Raw genomic sequence first — 24,321 nt, forward strand, 5'->3', positions numbered from 1 at the left:
ACTATCCTTGTTGATGCAGGCACTACTGAGGGTGACCCGAGTGTTGATTAAGCGGCCTATAAGAAACCGGACCCACCCGGTTGTTGATGGTTCATCGGCGTTATGCGCCACAGGTTTGCTTCATCCATATCCATTTCTGTTTCTTATTTTTTAGGTGTATTGGGGACAAGTACACGTATTTTTTTAGGGGGTGGGGAAAATGGGTTATGAGTGATAGGGTGAAGTCTGAGTAACCCAAACCATAATCCTTTATTGGGGTTTTCTTGCCTGTATTCTTTTCCTCGAAGAGACTGGTTAATTTCTGTTGTACCGACATGTGTTAGGATCGTATCTGAAGAAGCTAAAAAAATTTAAAAAAATAAAGCATGCTGGCTTATGAAAAATGATACATGTCCCAATTTTGTGATATGTGCTAGAATTTGTAGGCTAGATAAGTTGAATGTGTCGCCTATGAGTATGACATGATAATGAACCAGCTTAATGGCATGACTTAAGCTAAAACTTGTACTGGGTAATCTGATAATCTGATGATGAAACTATGTGCCAAGAGTTTGTGAGAATAGTTGATTGTTCAAACAGTTTTGTGCCAATCTAGAACATGCCCGTTACTCCTGCTAAGACAATTTAATCTATAAGCTAGGAAGTGATCATAGGCCCTTGTTCTGATAAATCCACAAATTGCCTCCAACCAAATGAAATAAATGCTCCCTTTGATCCAAATGCTTTGAGCCTAAATTAGACCATTTCTTTCTAAACCCCTAACTCACCTCCCATAATATACTATGTTGGCCCCAATCCCTCCTTCGACTTGTGCACCTCGACTTAGGCAAAAAGCCTAAGTTGAGGGTGGCTAATGTAAGAAGTAACCTCAATCTTGGCCGTGATCCAACATCAGGTATTGTGCACCTCAACCAATGGAAAATTCATAAGTTGAGGCTTGCTATGAAAGTGGAAACCAAAAGAAAAATGGGTATGAAAAGAGTTTGATGTTGTAACAGAGAAAAAGAAAAGACAAGAAAAGATGTGATTTGTTGAGAGCTAAAGAAAAGAATAAATCGCAAGAACAGAGAAAAAAAGTAAAAAATAAAGAGCTATAAAGTCTAAAGTCACATCCATGGTTGAAGAATAGCAAGGGAAAGAAGGTAAAATTGTGGGATGTCAAAAATAGGGGAAAATGAGCTTGAAAGCCTAGTGTAATGTCAAGGAGGGCAGAAAGCTAAGAAGTACCCAAATGTACCACAAATGACCGTAATCCTACGTTAGAAGCCAAGAAAGTCCTATAGTGATCCTAGAATGTAGTTTCAAAGCAGTGAAAATAAGGGCAAGCTTATGGTATTGAGCAGTAACTGTACTTGAAGTTCCTTCTGAGTGTGAGTGTTGAATTAATCCTTGGACTAAAATTCATATTCGTTGTGTGAAAAGAGGGATTTCGTTTGAGGTAAGGGCACTAGTTGCATTTTCAGAAAATTGGTACCTTGGTGATAATAAAATAGTGTATGTTGTATGTTTTTTGATCGATATTTGTCATGTTCTGATCCACACAAGTTAGCTTGTTGAGTCTAAGATAACAAAGTCGCACTCAAAGTAAGAGTCGGGTTGAAGAGCCATATGATTGCTTGGGCTGAAATTGTTTGCTTTTGTACAAGTGTCGTTTTGAGTCATAATGTGTTTCTTGAGAACAAACAACGATTTGAAGTTGAGGGTGTTGATGTACTGTAAGTTTTCGGTACTATTGATACATTTCACTTAGGATTAGGGCATTTTTGTGTTATTTTTATGCGTTTTTTGTTGTAATTTCAGGAAATAAACTCAGGCGTGAAAAGATGAAGATGTAGTTGAGGCAAGTTCTGAAAAGAGCCACTTACGGAGGCACCTACAGACCGTAGGCTGAGCGATGCACCGTAGATAAGGGTCATGAGACGACCATGCATGGAAAGATTGAACCTCATGGAAATCTGACCAAGTGTGGAGCGACGATAGGGACTGACGGACCGTCGAATGACTTACGGTCCATCCTACAGCTCCGTATAAGTGATTAGAGGAGAGGTTTCACTACCTGAGTTGAAATAATCTAAGTGTAGAGCGACGGAGTAGACTAACGGTCCATCGTCTCACTGACGAACCATGCTGCTGGTTCGTGGAAGCTTACTGAGAGAGGTGGATTTGTGAAGATTTCAAATCGGCTAAGTATGGAGCCACGGAGGAGACCTATGGACCGTCATTCTACTTAAGGACCGTAGGTCAGCCTCGTGGAATGGAGACGCGTCTTGCAGTTTTATTTCCTTATTTTGTTTCCTTTTTAGTTTAAGTGTTGTGTTCTATAAATAGGGGATGTAAGCCTCATTTTTGGGAATGACATTTTATTACTTTTATTCTTGTTCTTGATTGGGGATATCAACTTGCAACTTTAGCAATTCTTAATTTTCTAAGTTCGTTTCTGAAAATTTTGGTGTTGCAATTCTAGTTGAATTTCTGGGTTTATTATTATTCTTATGTAAGTTCATAATTCTTTCATCTAAAACAATCAATTGTGTTCATATGATTATGGGTAACTAAACTCCACAACTAGGGTTGTGGGAACCATGAGCGATTAAGAAAGTATGAATAGTAAATAAGCAAGTCTTGAATAGTGTTTTGCATGCATTGATAATTCTTTCGTTTAAAAGTCTTTTTAACGGTGCGCAACGTTAGAACTCGCCTTCTTGCTACTTGCCGGACCAAGGAGGTAATCAACAAGAAAATAATTATCAACATAGATTTAGTGTGATAATATCTAATAGTCTATTGTTGATTTGTACGAAGTAATAACTAAGCCAAACATCCATGTGATGTCTAATATGATGTAAAGGTAAGGGTTAGTAAATTATACACACGTAGCCGGACCAAGGTGCGGGGTGAAATTCTCTAGATGCCGGACCAAGGATTTAGAAATACCTAGTTTATCACTTTGTATGTAGTACACTAGGAAAGCATTGCTATTACTAGGATTACTGCGTTATGAGCTTATGGGGAACACATATACCCTAGTTATTTCTTTCAGCTTGATAACAACCAAAATTGACTTTTGTTTACTGATTACTTACTGAATACTTACATTTTGTTTCACAAATTCCCCTCGCCCCCTTTAATTACTTCTTTCTGGAAGTAAGTTGACTAAATGAATATAATTGTTGGTTAAAGTTATGTCTAAACCAATTTCCTTATGCGATCGACCCCAACCTACAAGTTGGGTTCTTTACCTGACAACGATCGTTTTTGCTTCTTTAGGGAGGTGTAATTTGAGCGTATTATCACTATGTGTTGATTTGTGCAGGAGAGACTGGGTTATAAATTGCAGAAGTTGGGTGCAGATTGCTCTTCACGGGCAGTCTCATGGACCGTGGTGACCTTCACAGGCACTTTCACGGTCCGTCAATCTCAGGACCAGCCAAACGAGGTTAATGGAATTTACCACAATAGGGTTCATAGTCCGTCAAGATTTGTATCACTATTCTTTCTCTGTTGAGCGTATCATCACTATTCTTTCTCGTTTGATGGTTCCTAAAAAGTCAAAGAAAATTTCCATCTTCAAGAAATAAGAAATTACTCTCAGATTTAAAACCCTAGTTCTTGTATCAAAGGTTTGCACCAACAATCTTAGTTACCTCGTTTAAGGCGACAATAGGGATTATTTTTTAAATAAGTTCTTCCTTTCACTTGTTATAAGTATTATCTTATCAATAGGCAAGTGAGAAGTGCTTAAATTGTTCAAATTAACCATGATTATATGAGGAACTAGCATTGTCGATATTAACGTGTTGTGGGTTTCTTTAAAAATTGGTAGTTGTAGTATGTAGGGTTGTGGAAATTGTGCAACACTAATTGTGATATATGGGTAGGATGGATAGTGTTGATTTGTGAGTATGATTAGTTGATGATTGCTATTTTAGTTGACTGTGTGATTGTTAAAATTCAAGTGGGTTAATAGTCACATTGCTATCATATGTGAAAAATTGGATGACCTGTAATACGGTGAAGTTGAGAGAGAAAATGCTGGGAGGAATGTACGTGTAAGATCACGAGATGTTTCACGGATCGTACTATCCACCACGAGCCGTGAAATCACTCGTGAACCACACTTACATTGCACCACAAGTGCACCTACCCCGTAATTAAGTTCACGGGCAGTATTACGGACCGTGGTTCACTCAACGGGTCGTGAAACTATCTGTCAACATTACTTGGTCAAAGTTATCTGGTACAGAAATGCAGACTTATTCTGCATTAGTTTCTACGATGGCTTTAACAGCCCGTGGTACCCACCACAACCCGTATAATCTCCCGTACAGTTTACTTTGGTTGTAAAAAAAAAAATCACTACTTTTATTTATGTCAATTGTTTGATTTTGTAGCCCTTCCTAATGATAGATTGGGTGACGGCATTCTTAAGGCAAGGCGTCATGAGGTAATTACACAGGAGATGTCTGAGTACCCGATAGTGTATCATTTTGTTGCATTTTGTGCTAAGTAGTATTGTGTTTCTCAGGTAATATGCTTCCCCGAAGAAACAATGCAACCAAACCTCCCCCCCCACTACTTCTCAATCAGAAGGTCATGAGAACTCCGAGTCTAGTAGTTCAGAGGTGCAAATAAATGTCACACCTAAAGATCACTCACCTCGGGCTACTAGAGCTCAGACCAAGAGAGCAATTCTCCAAGACACTCCTCCCCAGTCTAAAGAGGGAGGAAGTAATTCTGGTAGCATTGAAGCATCGGGTACTAACTCTAATGCTGGTTCAGGATGCCAGTCTGCTAATAGTTTGAGGGGCAATGGAGAGTTTGAAAGTGGTTCTTAGGATAATGCAAACAACTCTCCACTTGTGGCAAATGCAGAAGTTGAAACTCGAGTACGAGAGGAGGTAGCTACTATAGATGAGGATGTAGAGATCCCTGATGATGATACCATGCTGATGTATGTGAATATCACGAACCTGATCCTGCAGTAACCAAAATTACCCGGGCGATGATCCAGAAGATGGGGCACCTGGCCCATTCAGCTAATGTGAGAGCTACTAGATTGGATGTTGTTCAGCCATGGATGATTGAGGCTACCACTTTTGCTGCACTTACACCCTCCGCACCTCCATTGAGACTCTCACTGCGAGAGTTGAGGCTTGTGAGACCAGACAGGGGGAGACCTCTGAGGTTACAACTTTGAAAGCCGAAGTAGTAGATCTGAGGAAGGATGTAGACTATCTAAAGTCTACTGACTTCACTTCACTACTGGAGGCTGCGGATGATGTGGACGACCCAAAGAGTTTCGAGATTCCTCTGGCAACCACCAGAGATGTACATAGGGATGGCACATCAGCTGATGAGTCAAAGACAGAGACCGACGAGGAGCAGATACAGATGAGGGAAAAGAGCATATATGGTTATTTGCCAGATCTTAAGGAGACGATTGTACTGTCGGTGATCCAGACATCGCTGATTGAGACGTCCATGAAAGCTTCTAGTGTACCGACTACTTCTAATATGACTCCAGGTACTGATGCCTAGGACCAGAATGATGCACCGGGCACTGATGCACTGACAGACGTAACGACTGTTTAGATAGGAACCCTTTTTAACTCCCTCTCTTTCTTACTTTTATTGACTTGTGGATATTTTATTTCTTGCATTTGAAGACAAATACCTTTTGTTTGTGGTGGGGTGAGGCCTACCTTTTGTTATTATTTTTTGTTCGTATATTTTGGTTTTATGGTATATATTGTGTTTTGGCACTCTTTTTGTGGATGATTGAGCTTGTGGCTCCTTGGGTTAATTGTAAATAATTTTTGGACCCTTCCAATAAAATGAATTTTGGACACTTCCAAAAAAAATTGTCCTACCTCTTGTTTCTGTTTGAATGTGGTTGTTCTCTTGCAAATATGGGTATCGGTCTTGATCAATACCGACAACTTGAATAGTGCTCATAATCGAACAAAAATGAATGTGCGGCTACGATGAGGCCAAATGAAGTTGTATAGGCAATATGTGAAATTTTTCCATCTCGTTGTGACTAGCCAATTATCAAATTGAGTCTCGTGTGACGAACATTACACACTAGCGAAAGTGTGGAGTCTTGTTTGACATTGGTGTCAATGCCTTGTGTGAAGAGCTTACCGTGAACCATGTGTGATGATACCTACAATTATCCCAGTTGGTCTGGTTGACTAAGTGATGCAGTCTATTGAAATGATCTTACGCAACTTTAAAGAGTGAAACAATTTGACATTATACCTCATTTGTGGCATACCTTGTGAGTGTGTGAACTTTGCTTGAACAACTTTTGAACCTTAACCTTTCCTTGGAAGAAACTTGATGAAATTAGTATCTTCCTTTATCCCTTCACCCGTAATCCTCATGAGATGTGGTTTCTGTGAATAGCCCACTTAGGCCAAAAGCCTAAGTTAAGGGTGTGGTGAAAAAAGAAGGTAAATCAAGAAGTGCAAAGAAGTCCCCTTTACCCATGGTTTTGAAAAAGATTGAACCCCTCCATACAAAACAAAAGGAGAAGAGAAGAGAAAAATGAAAAAGGAGAATAATGAAAAAGAATGAAAAAGTTTGTGAAAGTGCAAACAAAATGGGTTGTCCGGTATTCCATGGAAAGGGAATAATGGGTGACCTATGAGCGCAAATGAGAATGATGAAGAGAAGGAAAGAAAGTGTTGTTCAGACCACATTTCATGAGGATAAAAGTCACTAAGCCTAAATGACTACCTTTTGTAACAACTTGGAAAACTAGTAAGACCAAGCTAGAGTCTAATGGAAACTAGTAGGTGAGACTAGAGCCTTACGTGTGACCTTTTGAGTTTGATGTTTGGTTTTAGGTTATATATTGACTTCCCGCACTTAGGTTTAGGTGTCTAGGGGCTAAACTTCAAGGTACTACCCCCCATGCATCAACCAAGGTTCCTTGACGGGGACCCTAAAGCCTAACCCCAAGGCTGCCCCTTAAAGCAAAAAGCTGTCAAAAGGTGTGACCTACGGATGGCCATCTACGACCAGTAGGTCAATTAAGGCCCCATAGGTCTTGCTTCGTAGGTAAAGGTCTATTGAGGCCTGCAACTTTGAGCATCTGTACCTAACAACGATTCAAAACGACGGCCAGTAGACCCATCCATGGTCCGTGGAGGGGTGGGCGTAGGTGCTGCCAGTTTTTGGAGTTTTAGTTTTAGGTTAGGTGTTTGGGATTTAATTAGGTAATTAATTAGGGGTTAAGGGAGATCAGTTAATTAGTTAATTAATCACCTATATAACCTAATAAGACCCTCAACTAAGTCATTAAATCATTATAACCCAACACCCCAAATAAAAACCCAACTACTCTTCCCTCCAAGAATCTTCTCTCTAGAACCTCCATTGAAGAACAAAGAAAGAGATCAAGTAAAGCTTGAAGGATGGAGCTTTTCAATACGAATTTGCAAGGATTCTACACCTAAGGTATGGGAGTTCTTCATCCTTGGGTAGCTATCACCCAAGGAGCCCCTTCAAAAGCTTTTAATTTAATTCTAGAAATCTTCAAATAGCTAGGGTTTGAACTCAACCCCATGGGTTTCTTTCAAAGTTATTCTTGAAGATTAAATTATGTTTTTATTGATTATACCACTGATTTTAGATGAGTTTAACGTGAACTCTAAAAGAATCCATGAGTTTTCCCCAATCCAAGTTATGGCTCTTCTGTACATTATGAATGTTGTTTGAAGTTGATTCAATTGATTGAATGTGGGTTGATTATGATGTAATTACTTGGTATTAGTGTAAATATGCAAGTATTCTCGATTAACCTAAGATTCTAGGGTGAAATTGATGTAGCCTAGGGTTATGTCATGAAAGAGGCAAATTGAGGGTTTAGATGTGACCTTCTAAAACTGATGAACTTCTTGATGAATTGCCTTAGATTCGATCACCTAAACATGATTACTTCTGACTGAATCTTGTACATATGAATGAACTTGATTAGGTCTTACATGATGAAGCATGATTGAGTAGTATTGAGATTTAGTTTACTTGATTCAATATGACTATAATTGAGTAAGAATGAGGCATGTGGTTAGTCTACCTTGAGAGTTAGGTTTACATTATGACCATGTGAGGTATTGTTTGATAGTAATGCTCATAATATTAAGATGACTCCTAGGTCGTTTAGAAGGGATGAACTATGAATATTGAGTCTTTAGGAAGGAAGTCATTGTTCATGTTGAATTGTATATGGTACTATTGTGGAAGGACTTTACCCACATGGCCTACAATGTGACTACATGAACTTATACATACCAATTAATGAACTATTTGAGTTATGATTATAGACATGTCTATTATGATAAATATTAGATGTGTTGATTTACATGGTCTATGATCCTTCAATGCAATATATGTAAATGATGCATGATTGTGATATTTTGTACATCCTTATGAACACTTCTAGAGGGAAGTGTCTATGATGATAATGTTGTTGTTGTGTCATTGCAAGGACAATTATACACACACACTCCTTGCATAAAAATGATTATGATGTATCAATGGTGTTAATTGAAAGTATGGTTCTCATATGCATCTTTACACATTAATATGCATAAAATGTACATGACCATGATGACGATGTTGTTGTGTTGATTGAAAGGCTAATTCTCATGAAAACACTAGGAATGGTAATGTGAAAGGTTTACTCACATGTTGATGATTCTAAAGTGAAAGGACATTCTCACCTAATGAATCTTTGAGCTATTATGATGAATGTGGGTTTGAGTGCCTAGTGCATTCTCTATTGAACATGAAACTAAGTAAAGGCTTAATGACTTTTAAAGGGAAATAGGCTTAGCACCGAGAGGATATGAACAATGAGATAGGAAGCTTCTACATTTATCACGTCTGGCTTCCCAACATAGGTATGAGATGGAAGCCTTTTATGATAGAAGTTCGAGTTTCTAGTTGCAATCTCCTTATCCCATAACTATGTGTCCACATAGGTCTTTAGCTAGTGGATCCACCTAAAAGTATCACGATAGTTCTACCTTAGTCAAGTAGGACACTCTCTTTTTAGAGTGGGGATAGAACACCTGATTCCATTAGCTCACATGGTCTATGTCGGTTAGTGTTATTTTCCTTAAATAAGAAGGATAATGAATGGGACATGAACTATACTATGACTTCTTAATGAGTTTTACTTAGTAGGAGTGGGGTATGTGACTTCACTTTTACATTGCACATGTAGACTTAGTAGAATGTCATGGGATGGTTCCTTTGTGTTATGATGAGATTTGAATGTACGCATGTGTGTTGAATAGATAGTCATTATCAATGACTTTTCTTATAATTCAAGTAATGTATGACTATTTCCTTATTTTTTGTTATAGTTTATAATGAGGTCTAAGAATGAAGTGCATACCTAAGGTAGCTTCAAAGGAGTATTTAGTATTGTTGGTATTATGGGATGTCAACCATACATTGAACAAGTGTTTCTTAGGGGTTGCTTAAGTGATGATTACTTAATGATGAGATAATCTTTGCATTTGACTTTGTATTACTTTATGATTGGAGGCTATGTATTGTGAAGATCTGGATTTGCTTAATGTTAATGTTGGAAACTATGCTTGTTATTATAATGATATCTCTCATGTTATGAGAAAATGTGTGTGAGTTGCCTTATGGGTTGCATTCTCCAACTATTTCAAAGATGATGTTCAAATATGGCATATAGCATGATTTCAAATGAAATGTCCTTTTTTATGCATGTTTTAATGGTTTTGTGGATGGCTTCCATACTTAGTACTTGTTGTGCTAACCCCATCTTTCTACATTTTCTATTAGTGTAGGCTTTGGAGATATTAGATTCTATCCTCATGGCTAGGTTCATAGGAGATCAAGAAGAAGAAGATTGGTGAGTCCTCAATGTATTCGAGGGCTCAACCACATGTCCTTTATTGTATTTCTATTGTGTTTTAGACTTTTATTGTAATGGCTATGTCCCTAAGATTGTATTCAAGAGTTTTATTCTAAGTAGAATAGATGGTTTGGGACACAGTGTATAGACTCTATCATATTATTATTAAGACTTCTATTGTAAAGAAAAGTATTAAATTCCGCACTATTTTATATGATCTTATGACAATAATTGTGCTAAGGGCATGTATGCATCTCCTTCGGGGTCAATTATTTCGTCTTACTTCTAGGGGGTAACCCCGGGTCGTGACACCTCTACACTCAGTCACGTTACAAGCCTTGAAATAATCATTTTATTCTTGATGGAGCTGAAACAATGTTTGATTGGAAAATAAGGGAAAACCTATGGGTGAAATCATGCATTGTGTACATCAATGTGAGTGTGAATGTTGATAGTGATTCTGAAGTTATAAATTATTGAACCATTGTGTGTGAATATGGAATCATTCATTGTGTGTGGGGAATTTGAGTACCTTTGTTGAGATTGAACATGCATTCGAAGCAAGTATTGTGATCTTGAGAGTCTTTGGTAATGGTGAGTCACTACTTGAATCTTTGAGTGCACAATTGATCCTTGCATTAGTAAGTTGAGTCCTTTTTGTGTGCATTCATGATTGAGTTTCGTGTTCCACTATTTGAGACATCCTTTTTGAACTACTGAACTTGAGTTTTACTTGAGGACAAGCAAAAGTTTAAGTTGGGGGTGTTGATTAGTCCATGATTTTGACTCATTCAAGGGTGTATTTTAATAGATTTAGTGTCCTCAAATGCTTATTTCGTGCCAGTAACAGATGTAAATCCTTGATTTCCAGGTATTTGGATTGGGGAAAAAACCATGAAAACTAATGAGAAAAAAAGAACAAGGTAGCTGAAACATTGAAGAAAAGAAGGCTTGGTGATCGCCTAACCCATTAGGCGAGTCATCGAATGGCTATGATCTCACCTAAAGTTCCAGTGTGCCAAGCTCTAAAGGAGAAAATCAAGTCGGTGATAGAATGGAGTTGTCGGAGTGTCACCAAACGGTTCTGGGATACAGTGTTAGATCACCCAACCTTACAGAACATGAGGATGCTTAAGGCCAAAGTAAAAAGGGCAATGGAATTGACCAAACGGCGGATCACCGATTGGATCACTGATCCCGACTTACTGCACTGTCACGACCCAAGCCTAGGGCCTAGACGTGACCGGCGAATGGGGAACCCGAAGGAACCCCAAACAAGCCTCATAGCGTACCATTTCACATCCTTGGTCGCGGAAGCAATTAAACTGACCATAAGCAATAAGCATAAAATCAAAGGGGAAATCGGGACTAATGGAGAAAAAAAAAAAGAAATGATACATAAATACCATAGATGAGTCAAGCTCAAGCATAATACACAACTTGTCCAACACCACCTCTAAACATGAGTACTTAGCGGGGGCCAAGACAAACTACCGGGCTCACCCTCATAGTCAAAACATAACTAAAAAGAAAAGTCTTATACATAGCAAAAGATCATGAGCAACGTCCCCGGAATGGAGGACTCACCAATAACCTTGATAGGAAATCGTATTAGCCACGCGGAGGAGGATGGTCAAGCGGTGCTCCGGTCCCTACATGGTGACATCATGTAGGCATAGAGTATGCATTAGTACGTTTGAATGTACTAAGTATATGGGATGCAATGCAATGCTACAATAGATGGACATCATAGGAAAAATGCATAATCATACCCGATAGATAGCACATTAGAGAAATGATATGTATAATGATGCTTACATAAAAATCATATTTAGTGGGACGTAGTACATGTGTGGTGAGTGACCATCAATATAGTATTTCCAAGGCCTACCACCCCCTTGGAGAGGCGAAAGAGGTACAAACCCCTCAATGTGGTTACCCGGGCCTACCACCCCCCGAGCTAGGGACCAAGGTACAAACCCCTCGATATGGTTATACGGGCCTACTACCCCCCGTACTAGGCAACCAAGGTACCAACCCCTCGATACGGTTATACGGGCCTACTACCCCCCGTACTAGGCTTGGTCGACTCACAACACTATATTGAGAAAATCATATACATGTATCCCTTTCATCATCATTTCAATAATTATATAATCATCCGACTCATAGGATGTACATTGGACCTTCCATTTCCTATGAATTCTATAAATGACATTTTATCAAACACATGGTGGGCTATTGTTCATGTAGATAAAATCATGTCTTTCAAGAGTACTAAGTCCAACCAATTCCGAAATACATATAAATCAGCCCACCAACAACATACATATATATATCAACCTTCATAATTTGATCATGGAAGCATGAAAACCATAAACATCACATAATAATTCCATTTCATGATAATATGCAAAAATAGACCATAATAGAATGTGTAGTAGTAATTCCATAATTCAAGAGTTCATAAATGATCATAAGGACCCATAAACTTGAAGTAAAATAGAGGATAAATGGTTGGACTTGTGGAAAGGAAGGTTTCCACAATCAACCCACATACCTCAACTTTGGAGAATCCTTGATGAAGATTGGAATGGAGAATTGATGCTTGAGATTGAGTCTTGAATCCGGAATTAGAACTTGAGATGTTTGAATTTGGTTGAAGATCTTGGTGGAATTTTGGAGAGGGATTAGAGAGTTTTTTTGAGTGTTTTGAAGCTAGAAAGAAATATAACTAAGTATGGGACAATCCTCTTTTTTATAAAAGAAAAACGTCCAGCCGCTACAGTAACTTTAGCTACTGGAAATTGAAATTCTGCTCCGACAGGTTTTACGAAAATGATCATAACTCCTTCATCCTAACTCGGAATGAGGTGAAACCAATTGCATTGGAAAGCTAACTCGAATGGCTTTAATTTAATAGGTAGCGGCCCTTCCAGTTCCTTGTGTGCTAAGAGATATGCCCCTTTAAAGTTGACCCTGAAAATCGCATTTTTTGCTATTTTCGAATTTTGATACGGTTGCTCTAAAATTCGGATTAGACCCATTTCCCACTCAATTTTACCCCCTAAATAAGAATATGAAGTCGAATTTCTGAAATCATGCATGGATTTTGAGATATATGGAAATTACAATTATAGGTGTTTCCGAAGCACATTTTCGGGCATTTTTGGGGTCGTTTCATGCACCAAATGGTCGTTCGCAACATATTTTTGGTGACTATAAATACATTTTCAAACATTATATCTAGAGAGCTTTGACATAATCAAGTTTGGATAGAGTTTTTGAGAGTTCTAAACTGAGAATATTGAGACAATATTTTTTCATAGTTTTGAAGAATTGAAGTTTTTCATTTTTGAGAAATTGGAAGTGGGTCTTTGAGATTTTGCAACTTGGTTCTTTGTAAAGACGAAATTAATCTTACCCAGTTGATGGAAACAAAATTTGGTAAGGATTTTTATCTTTTTATGATGTCTAGCTAAAACTCCAATTCTTGGGGTGTGAATATGTGATTATGGGCTCATTTAGCAGCTAGGTATTGCTAATTGTTAGTGTAAATGTTGTTTACAAGTTATTTCATTCAGTAATTGTGGTTAAAATTAAAGGGTTGTAGTTGCAAATGCAGTCATAACTTCGTGTTTTTGGCTTACTTGAGAGAGAAGGTTTTAAAACCAAGATTATTGAATTAATGGTCTGTGCATATTTGGTTATCATGGGTTCAGCTTGAGAGAGTGAATTCTAAACCTTCTTTTACATATTCAGCTTGAGAGACTGAATGGACTAAAGTGTAAGATGTTCTTAATTGATTGCTTGTTGGTGTTTGAGAGAAGCCAACTTGATTCGGGGTAAATTATTCGAAAGAAACTTTATCCCCATTAAAGTCTAGCCTATTCACTGATTTACAGCTATTTACTAACAACTGCAATCACCCACTTGTCTAAATTAGTTCATAAGGGAATCACATCCCAAAAACCCATCTCAATATTGTTAATTTTGTATTATTTGTTGTTGTATCTGATAACTACAATCAAAATCCCCCTGTTATTTGACACGTGTGTCACCCTTAATTTGAATTATGTTTTTATTCGTACATGTCCACTCATATGGTTGACTTGAACATATTCATGCTTTTCTATTGATTCTCAAACATGTACCACTCCTTGTGGGATTCGACCCCAACTCACTTAGTTGGGTTATATTATAGACTAACGATCGTTAACACTTAGAATTGGAAGAAGTATCCTGATACGTGAAATCACATTATCGATGAACATGTATTCACAGTAACTCTACAAAAAACTCCTTGGTATACTGATTTTGCTAACTATGTAGTGGGTGGATTGATATCGGAAGAATTGGATTTCTATCAACAAAAGAGGTTCTTGTTCGATGTCAAGAAATATTTTTGGTATGAACCGTACTTATTCTGAGAACGTGCAGACCATATAATTAAGTGATGTTTGCCTTAAGAGGAATTCAATGAAATTATCCATGCTTGTCGTGCTTCACCGGTTTGTGATCATCATAGCGGAGTGCGTACAGCCACTAAAATTCTTCAAAGTTGATACTACTAATCATCCCTTTACAAAGATGCTCATGAATTTGTTAATAAATGCATACAATGTCAAAAACAAGGTGGACTGTCCAAAAGGAATGAGTTACCTGTCAAACCTATTCTGAAAGTTGAGTTATTTGATGTTTGGGGAATAAATTTCATGGGTCCATTTATGAGTTTGTTTGGTAATAAGTACATTTCAGTGGTAGTGGATTATGTTTCTAAATGGGTAGAAGCTGTAGCACTACCAAACAATGAAGGGAAAAATGTTGTTCAATTCTTAAAACGCTACGTTTTTACTAGATTCAGTACCCCTCGGTAAATTATTATTGATAGTGGATCCCATTTTTGCAACAGGAATTTTGCATCCGCATTGAGAAAATACGGGGTGCAACATAAAGTAGCAGCCCCATAGCATCCTCAAATGAGTGGCCAAGTGGAGGTTTCAAATTGGAAGATCAAGAGCATCTTCGCTAAGATTGTAAATGCAAATAGGATTGATTGGTCTCGAAACCTAGATGATGCTCTGTGGGCATATCACACTGCTTACAAGACACCAATTGGTATGTCTTCATATCAGCTAGTTTTGGGAAATCTTTCCATTTACCGATTGAATTGGAACACAAAGAATTATGGGCTTCAAAGGCATTAAATCTAGATTGGGTCATGTCTTCAAAAGGAAGAGTAGATCAACTAAGAAAATTGGATGAATTCAAGTTTTGGGCATATGAAAGTTCAGCCCTCTACAAGGAAAAAATGAAGAAGTGGCACAATTCTAAAATCCTTAGGAGGGAATTTCGAGTTGGAGATTGGTTGTTGCTATTCAATTGTTGACTGAGACTCTTTCCATGAAATCTCAAATCAAAATGGTCAGGCCCATTTAGAGTATGATGGGTGTTTGCAAATGAAGCCATTGAAGTCGAAGGTAAAGAGTGTCCTACATTCAAGGTTAATGGACAACCCTTGAAGTTGTATTTTGGAGAATTCCATGGAGTTTTAGTGATTGAACTGGTGTACATGGAATATGCTTGAAAGCATTTCAGTGTCGTGCCACGACGTTAAATAAGGGGTTTCTTAGGAGGAAACCCAAGTGTTAGTTGCTTTGAATAATGTGTATTGAATGTGTAGGTGTAAGTGATATTGCGAGGCTAAGACTCCTTCGGCGGTTCGCCAAGTAAGTTTGGCCATCAAGAAGTTGATCACCTTTCTGGAGTCAAAAGTCGGCTGAGACACTGGAACATTAGGCGGGATACATGCATCACTCGGGGATTCACCGAGATGATTGGACGACCCGACTTTCTTTGCCTTTTTGCACAATCCCTGATAGACTGGTCTCTTGTATCTGTCGGTGAGGTTCCACATCTATTAGGTGATGCGCTGATGTTATTCAGCAGACGTTCCCTTGTCTAAGTTCCTGCCACAAAATGGAATGGTTACATACTGGAATATTTGACGAGATTCATGTAACTTGGTGATTCGCCGAGCTATTCGGCTATTTCTGAAAGTTTTCGCCAAATTTCCGCCTAGTTAAGATTTCATTTCACCCTACTCTGTTTGTTTTAGTGCCAATATTTTATCTTTATTTTTGTTACTGTTTGTTCTCTGCTCACATTGTGGACAATGTTGGAGTCTTTTGGTGGGGGTGATAGGAGTTTATTGTTAAGCCTTTTGTTCTCTCAAAAATTGTTTGAGCATCGGGTGTGATCAATATCGATGACTAAAATAGTGCTCTTAATTGAATAGAATGAATGTGCATCTACGACGAGGCCAAAAAAAGTTGCATATACAATGCCTGAACTTTTAGCATCTCGTTGTGCCTTGCCGGTTAACAAATAAGTCAATTGTGATGAACATCACACACTAGCTTGAAAGTGTGGATTTTTGTTTAATATTTGTGTCAATGCCTTGTGTGATGAGATTACCTTGAACATTGTGTGTGATGACACCTACAACTTTTCGTGTTGGTCATGTTGGCTAAGTACTGCAAGCACTTGAAATGATCTTAGGAAACCATTTTACAGAGTGAAATAATTTGACAATATACCTCTTTTGAGGCCAACCTTGTGAGATGTGTGCACCTTGCTTGAACCCTCTAGAGCCTTATTGTTTTCTTGGAAGAAACATTAACAATTGTGACCCCTCTTTATGCATTCACCCTTAACTTCCATGAAGTGTGATTTGTTTGAATAGCCAACTTAGTCCAAAAGCCTAAGTTGGGGGTGTGGTGAAAAGAGAAGGAAAATCAAGAAGTGTGAGAAATTCCCCCTTTGAGCAATGGTTTTGAAAAATATGGAACCCCTCCATGTAAAAAAAAAAAGAAACGAAGAGAAAAGAAGAAAGCGAAAGAAAAGAATGAAAAAGTTGTAAAATAAAGTAGTGGAAGTTGCAAAAGAAATGGGGTATCCGGTAGTTCATTTGAAGTTGGATAATGGGGTTTATTATAAGCATGATCAAAATGGTAAGAAAAGGAAGAAAGTGATGTGCAGACCGCACTTCATGAAGGCAACAACCACTGAGCCGAAATGACCATACCTTTACACTATGCCCCGATTACAACCCCTGAAAAGACCTTTGTGATCTTAAGCAAGCTGAAATGAATATTGATTGGAAAATAAGTGAAAACCTATGGGTGAAGTCATGCATGTGTTCATCTTTGTGACTGTGAGAGTCGTACGTGATTCCAAAACTATAAATAGTTGAAGAACTTTGTCTGAATAGGGAATCATCTTTGTTTTGAGGGCATTTGAGTACCTTTGTTGAGATTGAACTTGTATTTGAAACAAGTATTCAGAACTTAAGCATCTTGGATAATGGTGAGTCACAATTTGAACCTCTGAGTGCCCAATTTATCATTTGATTAGTAAGTTGATCCTTGTTGTGTGAATTCATGTTGAGTCTTTTGCAGCACTATCTGAGACATCCTTTTTGAATTATTGATCTTAAGTTATACATGAGGACAAACAAAAATTTAAGTTGGGGCTGTTGATGAGTCCGAGATTTGGGCTCGTTTGGGGTTTTGTTTATATAGATTTAGTTTTCTCAAATACTTTATTTGTGCCATAAAGTGATGTTAAAGCCTTGATTTTCAGGTATGTGGATAGAAGAGCAAAGCAAGAACACTAACAGACAAAAAATAACAAAACAAGCTGAATAAGGGGAGAAAGGCAAGATTGACGATCGTCGAGTTTCCCCTAGACCACCTAATTTCACCGTACATTGTGCCTGAACTGAGAAAAACTTCTACGAAATGTACAGTGTGCCTGAAATGAGAAAAACTTGGGCGAACTATGTTCTATATGGGTGAATAGCCAATTTCATCGGTGAATGAAGATTGTACCACCAATCAAGACCAATATGAAATTAAAATTGGCGAACTAAAGGACTAAAGGATACATTACGGAAGTGATCGGTGAGTCGCCGACTGGTCGGCAAAGCCCCACTTTCCTTGCCGATCCACCCTAAAAAAGCCACAACTCAGATCAGTATAAATTGACTTTTGGAAGAGAGAGAAGGTATCTAGTCATTGTGGAATGAAATAGAGAGAACAAAAATACTATTCTTGTTGATTTTCAGCAATTTTAGAAATAGATCTCAGTTGGGTGTTGTAATAGAAAATATATTATCCATCTTAGAACTTTGATTTTCAATACCCATTTATGGAGCATGTATTGGGTATTGAATTTCCATCTTTTATGATGATTAGCTAAAACTCCTACCTTGGGGTTTGACAATACGATTAATTGTTGAATTTAACTTGATGGGTGTTGGTTATTATCAATTTTGGTGCTAATTCCAAGTGGGTCTAACTACTATATTGTATGTTTATTTCAATATAATTTATTGTTTTATACTTGCTTGAGAAAGAAGTGTAAATCTAAAGTAATAAATTGGCACTCATAGTTAGTGGGTCATAATCGATTCCGTTCAGGGGAGTGAATCCCAAGACTCATTCTATGTATCTACCTCAAAAGAGTGGATGTGGTGAGGTTGTTGACTGGTCTATATGTTTGGCACATTAAGGTTCGAGAGAACTCAATTGGAATGAGGTAGTTGTTCGAGAAAAAAATGTCTCATCTAAACTTCATGTTTCTCCTATTTGGTTATTCCTAGTAAATTGTTGAGGCTACTTTCTGATCTAAAAAACCCTTACCCTGACATTGTTGTCACTCTTCAATTTTTATTAAGAGTATCTGAAAATCTCTAGTCCTTCAGCTACAAAATTCACTATTGTAATTACATAATTGAATTCAAAAGAGAACTACACTCTGTGGGATCGACCCCAAATCTTTTGTAGGGTTTATACTTCTTAATTGTTACGATCCGAGTCTACACCCTGGACGTAACACGACGTACAAGACTCTGAAGAGCCTTATACAAGCCTCATAGCATTCATAACATAAGACATAAGAGAAAAAGTACAGAATTTAAAAGTCTTTTTAGTCCGTACAATCAAAAACTTCATTTAAAACTAGCAGCGGAATTCTACTTGTCTCACATGACCATCTAATACAACTTGAATTAAGAATAGGGTCACTGCCCTTACAATAGAAAGTCTAAAAAGCGTCTAATACTATGAAAGTCATGAAACATCAATAAAGCACTTTTCCTCGGATCCGTGGGGACATACCACAAGCTTTGGAGAGAATGAATCCAAGCTTTGAACTAGAAGGAATCAACTCAATTGGCGAAACCTACATTTTGTAGAAAAAATAGAAGAAAGATGGGTTAGCACATTTTATTTACTAAGTATGATAGCCATACAAAAAACATGCTTAAAAAGGATATTTTATTTAAAAACCATGCTATATGCCAATTTTGAGAAAACATCATGAACTTTAGTATAAGAGGCATAGGATACAAACAAAATCCACATATAAGTCATTTCAATATTTTAGAACCTTCACCCTAAGTAACCCTAAGATATACTTGTGCAATGTAAGAATGACATCCCATATTACCATTCATACTAAGTACAACTTTGAGGACACAAAAGATGAACTTACCATTCTTCATAGTCATCTTTAGACAATACTCATGCATAAGGAACTCATGGAAAGGAAAGGAACTCATAATAACATTTCCCAGTAAAGCATTCATCATTACATTAAGCCTAAAAGTCAACATTCTCATTAGCTGCATTAAGCGCACATTTATTTTACTAGACATTATGAAATTGGAGAATCACACCATAGCCCTCTTAAAGCCCACTCGTACAATCCATGAATGACATCCCATACGGCCACCCACACTTTATAAAACCTCCTGAGTAACCATAGCATGTATCTCACATGATGGGAAAAAGCATTAACGGACATAGACCATGTGAGCTTAACATGGAACCTGGTGTCTTGTGCACACACCGAAAAGAGGTGGTCTACATGCCTAAGGTAGAACCGGCAACATTCTAGCTTAGGTGGATCCACAAGCTAATAACCTTTGTGGGCACATAGTTTTGGGATAAGAAAGATGTTTATTGAAACCTACCCTAAAATAGGGAGAGCTTCCATCTTACCATATCCACTCGGTACTTAGCCTTCATTCCCATAAGGAAGTTCATTTTCATTAACATTATTGTACCCTAGAGGTCTACAACCATTAGGTCTACCGATTCAAGGTACATTATTAGGATAATTCATTGAATCCTCAAGGAAGGGCCACCACCATTAGGTCTACCAATTAGAGGTTGATCATTTCACATATGAAAGGGCTACCACTATTAAGTCTACCGATTCAAGGTTTATCATTACATTAGTTTCTAGACTCATCATGAAGGGCTACCACCATTAGGTCTACCGGTTCGAGACATAGCCTAGAATACTTCATTAATCATTTATGAAAGGAATGCAATTGGCCTATCGATTTATGTTCATTAAGTAAATATACATTAATTACACAAGAAGAGGATGCCATAAGACCACTAATTCAAGGTGTACATCAGCCAGGATAATGTTCAATTACAGAAGAAGAGGATGCCCTAAGCCTGCCATTTCAAAATGTAACATTACATTGAAGAAACCTTTAACATATATCATCATTATTCATAAGTGTATAATTGAGAATAACCTTTCAATAAAAACAAAATTTCATTGTAGACATGATCACATTACTTTCAATGAAATCAGTAAGCATATATATAGCATCATGATTATACATCAATTCATCATACTTTTCCCTTCAAGTCCATGAATAACAATTCACCAACACACCTACATTAATAAAATTTAGGCATGAATAATTACATAATTCAATAAACTAAATCAATATAGACTTAATCTCTTCACATATTTCCATAATCAATCAACCCAAATAAAAAAATTCACAATTTAGTATTTTTGGGGAATCATGGGTTCATGGGGGAAATTCATCATAAATAATCATTAATTCATTATGTAACGACCAGTAAAACGAATAAGAAAAACTAGAGCCTAACTAGTGAGTGTGTGAGTTTGTCATGAGGTTTGAGGTGGTTTGATGTTGTCCCAAGCTATGGTTGAGGGGTTTAGGGGTTAAACGTCAAGGTACGACTCCCCAATGACCACCCTAGTGGTCCTTGAGGAGGACCCTAAGCCTAACCGCAAAGACCCTAAGGAAAACCAAAATTGTCCATGACCACATGACCTACGGATGGGGAATTACGCCCCGCAGGTAAACCTACACCTCGTGGGTGGCCTCCGCAGGTCAAGGGACACATTTTCTAGCTACAGCCTGAACCACGCTTGACCAGGACGAGGGCATGGTCCAGACCACGGTCCGTGGTTTGGTGGGCGTTGTTTGCACCTGCAATGCTGTCAAGTGGTTCGGCGAAGTTGGAGGGTGAGTAGGTAAATTCACCCTATGTCTTGTTTGGTTGAAGGACGGATTTAATTAGTTATTTATGGTATTTTAAGGGTTTTTAAAATATTAAAAAAACATTTAGACCTCATTATTTCAAAACCCCAAATCAAAACCTCCTCTCCCTTCCAAAAGTTCTGTGTAGAAACCTCCATTGGAGGTGAAGACGTCAAGCTTCCAAGGTCAAGACTTCAAGTTTTCCAAGGGATTTTGGTGGGATTCTTCCATTAAAAGTATGTTAGTCTTCATACTTGACTTAGTTTCTTTCAAGGAGCCAATTTCAAAGTTGATTTCAACTCTTCAATATTTACCCCAAAACCCTAGTTTTCAATCTATGCATGGGTTCGATTCAAAACGTTTTCTAAAGGCATTATTACATTGAATTATGAATGAATTGTGGATTTAAATATTAATTAAGATGATTTCTTCATAGAACCCATGTTTTTCCCAAGTTCCTAAATTGTGATATGTGATTTGTGATTGGGAATTGATTGATTGCAAGTATGTTGAATTGTTGATGTTTACCTTGAATTAAGTGATTGAATCATGTCAATTTCCTATTATATTGTAGTATCTTAGATTTATGGATTAATGTTGGTTCATAGCTGAAAGGGGCAATTTCATGAAGGATTATGTATAATTATGATACGAAGCATGTGTGTGATCTAAGTGAATGAATTATGATCATGTTTAGAAGGTAATTGTGTTATGATTGAATGTTATCTCTCTATTAACACTTATGAATGGTGATGATATATTTGAAAGGCTATTCTCACATACACACTTGAATGAAGAATGAATAAAGTTTCGGTGATGATGGGTTGATTGAAAGGCTATTCTCAATTGTACTTTAATGAATGATAATGACATGTTGTGAAAGGACTTCCTCACAATATTGAGATTCATAGGTGAAAGGATATTCTCATCATTGAAACTATTAGTTTCCAATGAATGAATGTTGTATGTGAGATGGATACTCATCCATGAGTTGAGGCGGGGTATCTAGCAATAATCTCTTATCCCATAATAATGAATGTTAAGTACTCCGTGGGGAATAATGCTAAGCACCGAGTGGATATGAATTGGGGTGGATGCTCATTCGTGAGTTGATGCGGGGTATCTAGTACCAACCTCTTGAGATGGATGTTCATCCGTGAGTTGAGGCAGGGTATCTAGTAGCAATTTCCCTATTCCATAACTATGATCCCACATAGGTCTAGCTAGTGGATTCACTTAAGCTAAAAATAGTGGTCCTACCTTAGGCAAGAAGGAATCCTTAATCGGTTGAGGGTGAGACCTAGATTCCCTAAATTGTTCACATGATCTATGTCGGTTAAGGCTTACCCCCACAAAGAATGTTAATTAACTATGGCTTCTTAAGAATGAACTACTCAGTGTGGGTGGTGGTATAGGACACCATATATGTATTGCACAAGTAGGATTTGAGAGAGATCTGGTGTGTTCCTTTATAATGTTAAATGAAATGAATGTTATCTTATGATGATGTTAGTGAAGAATGTTGATCTAATGTATAATGAATGAAGATGCTCTTAATGTAATGAAGCTAATGAAGGTTGTTACTTATATGCTTAAATGAGATGATGCATGATATACTTGGATTGAATTATGAGTTACTTCCTTGTTATGACTTATCGTATATGAAAGTTCCTTGCCTATGGTGACTTCAAATGACTACTTAGTCTGAGTGGTAGTATGGGATGCTACTTGCACATTGCACATGTATGAGTTAGGGGCTGTCTTAGGTGATGGTTCTTATGTGAAGATATGACTTATGAAAGGTTTATGTCTCGTATGTATGAGTATTGTGTAAGGATGGTATGGTTGCATGGTAAGTTGACTTGTGGTGACCTTAAGGTGGTACTTGGTATGGATAGTGGTATGGGATGCTATTCATACATTTCTCAAAGTATAGCAAGAGGTTTACTTGAGGTTAAGGCTTAATGTGAAGGTAATGGGTTATATGTTGATTATGTTCCTAATATGGTTAAATGACTTGTATGTTGGTTATATCTTATATTATGCCTCTTATGCTTATGTTTACGTATGTTTTATCGAAATGGCATATATTATGACTTTGAAATAAAATGTTTGTTTTAAGCATGTTTTTGCATGGCAATAATACTTAGTACGTAATTGTGCTTTCCCATTCTTCTTCTATGTTTACTACAACTATAGGCTCTGACAATTGAGTAGTTTCTCTAGTGAAGCTTGGATTTGAGTTCCCCAAGACTAAGTGGTATGGCCTCATTAATTGAGGACAAGTAGTTGATGTTTCCTTTCTTTTCATGTAATAGACATTCGTTAAGACTTCAATTGTAAAGGGCTATTACCCTATTTTGTTTTAAGTATGTTTTTTAAATGTCCATATCAGATGATAGTCTTTCACTTGCTTTTACTGTTTTTGATTGTTGGATTTATAAAAAAAAAATTAAATTCCGTACTATTTCTAAGTATCTTATGCAATGATTATGCTATGAGGCTTGTATAAGATCCGTCGTGGGTCAATTACACCGTGTCGTATCTAGGGGTTAGTTTTGGGTCCTTACTAACATGGTATCAGAGCACAAGGTTTTGGAAATGGTCTTACGATTGATATCTCACAAGCCATATCTAGTAGAGTCTTGTTCATTAGTATGAGTTGCGACAAGTCTATGAGCAACAAGCAATAGGATGTTAGGAAGTTACACTTCTTTCATATTCATTGAACTCGTGCCTTAGAGTTTGGTTCTTTAAGTATCCTTCTCCTAATCCCTGTCTTGTGTTTATAGGATATGAATACAAGAAGGAGGCCCACCAGGAGAGTGGAAGAGGAGAATGTGAATGAGGGAGTTCCTCCCCAAGGCCCTCAAGGTGCTCAAGGTGGCCAAGTTCCTCAAGAGAATGAAGTTATGGTTGATGCTCGAACCATGACTAATGAAGAGATTAGGTCGGCTTTCTAACCTTAGCCCAAGCTATGACTTCCCAAGTTAATAGAGATGTGGGGAATAGGGTGAATGCTAATGAGAGTACT

The 24,321-nt window shown here is 37.6% G+C and overlaps 1 long non-coding RNA gene across 1 annotated transcript; it reads right to left on the bottom strand.

Moving 5' to 3' along the window:
• Nucleotides 1-11,283: 11,283 nt before the first annotated feature.
• Nucleotides 11,284-12,562, bottom strand: LOC125874899 (uncharacterized). Its single transcript, XR_007447324.1, has 2 exons — nt 12,465-12,562; nt 11,284-11,556 (listed from the first exon to the last, which is right to left on the bottom strand). It is a non-coding gene; the product is annotated as an uncharacterized LOC125874899 (long non-coding RNA).
• Nucleotides 12,563-24,321: the final 11,759 nt, after the last annotated feature.

Source organism: Solanum stenotomum, chromosome 8 (genome assembly GCF_019186545.1).
Source record: "Solanum stenotomum isolate F172 chromosome 8, ASM1918654v1, whole genome shotgun sequence".
Taxonomy (NCBI): domain Eukaryota; kingdom Viridiplantae; phylum Streptophyta; class Magnoliopsida; order Solanales; family Solanaceae; genus Solanum; species Solanum stenotomum.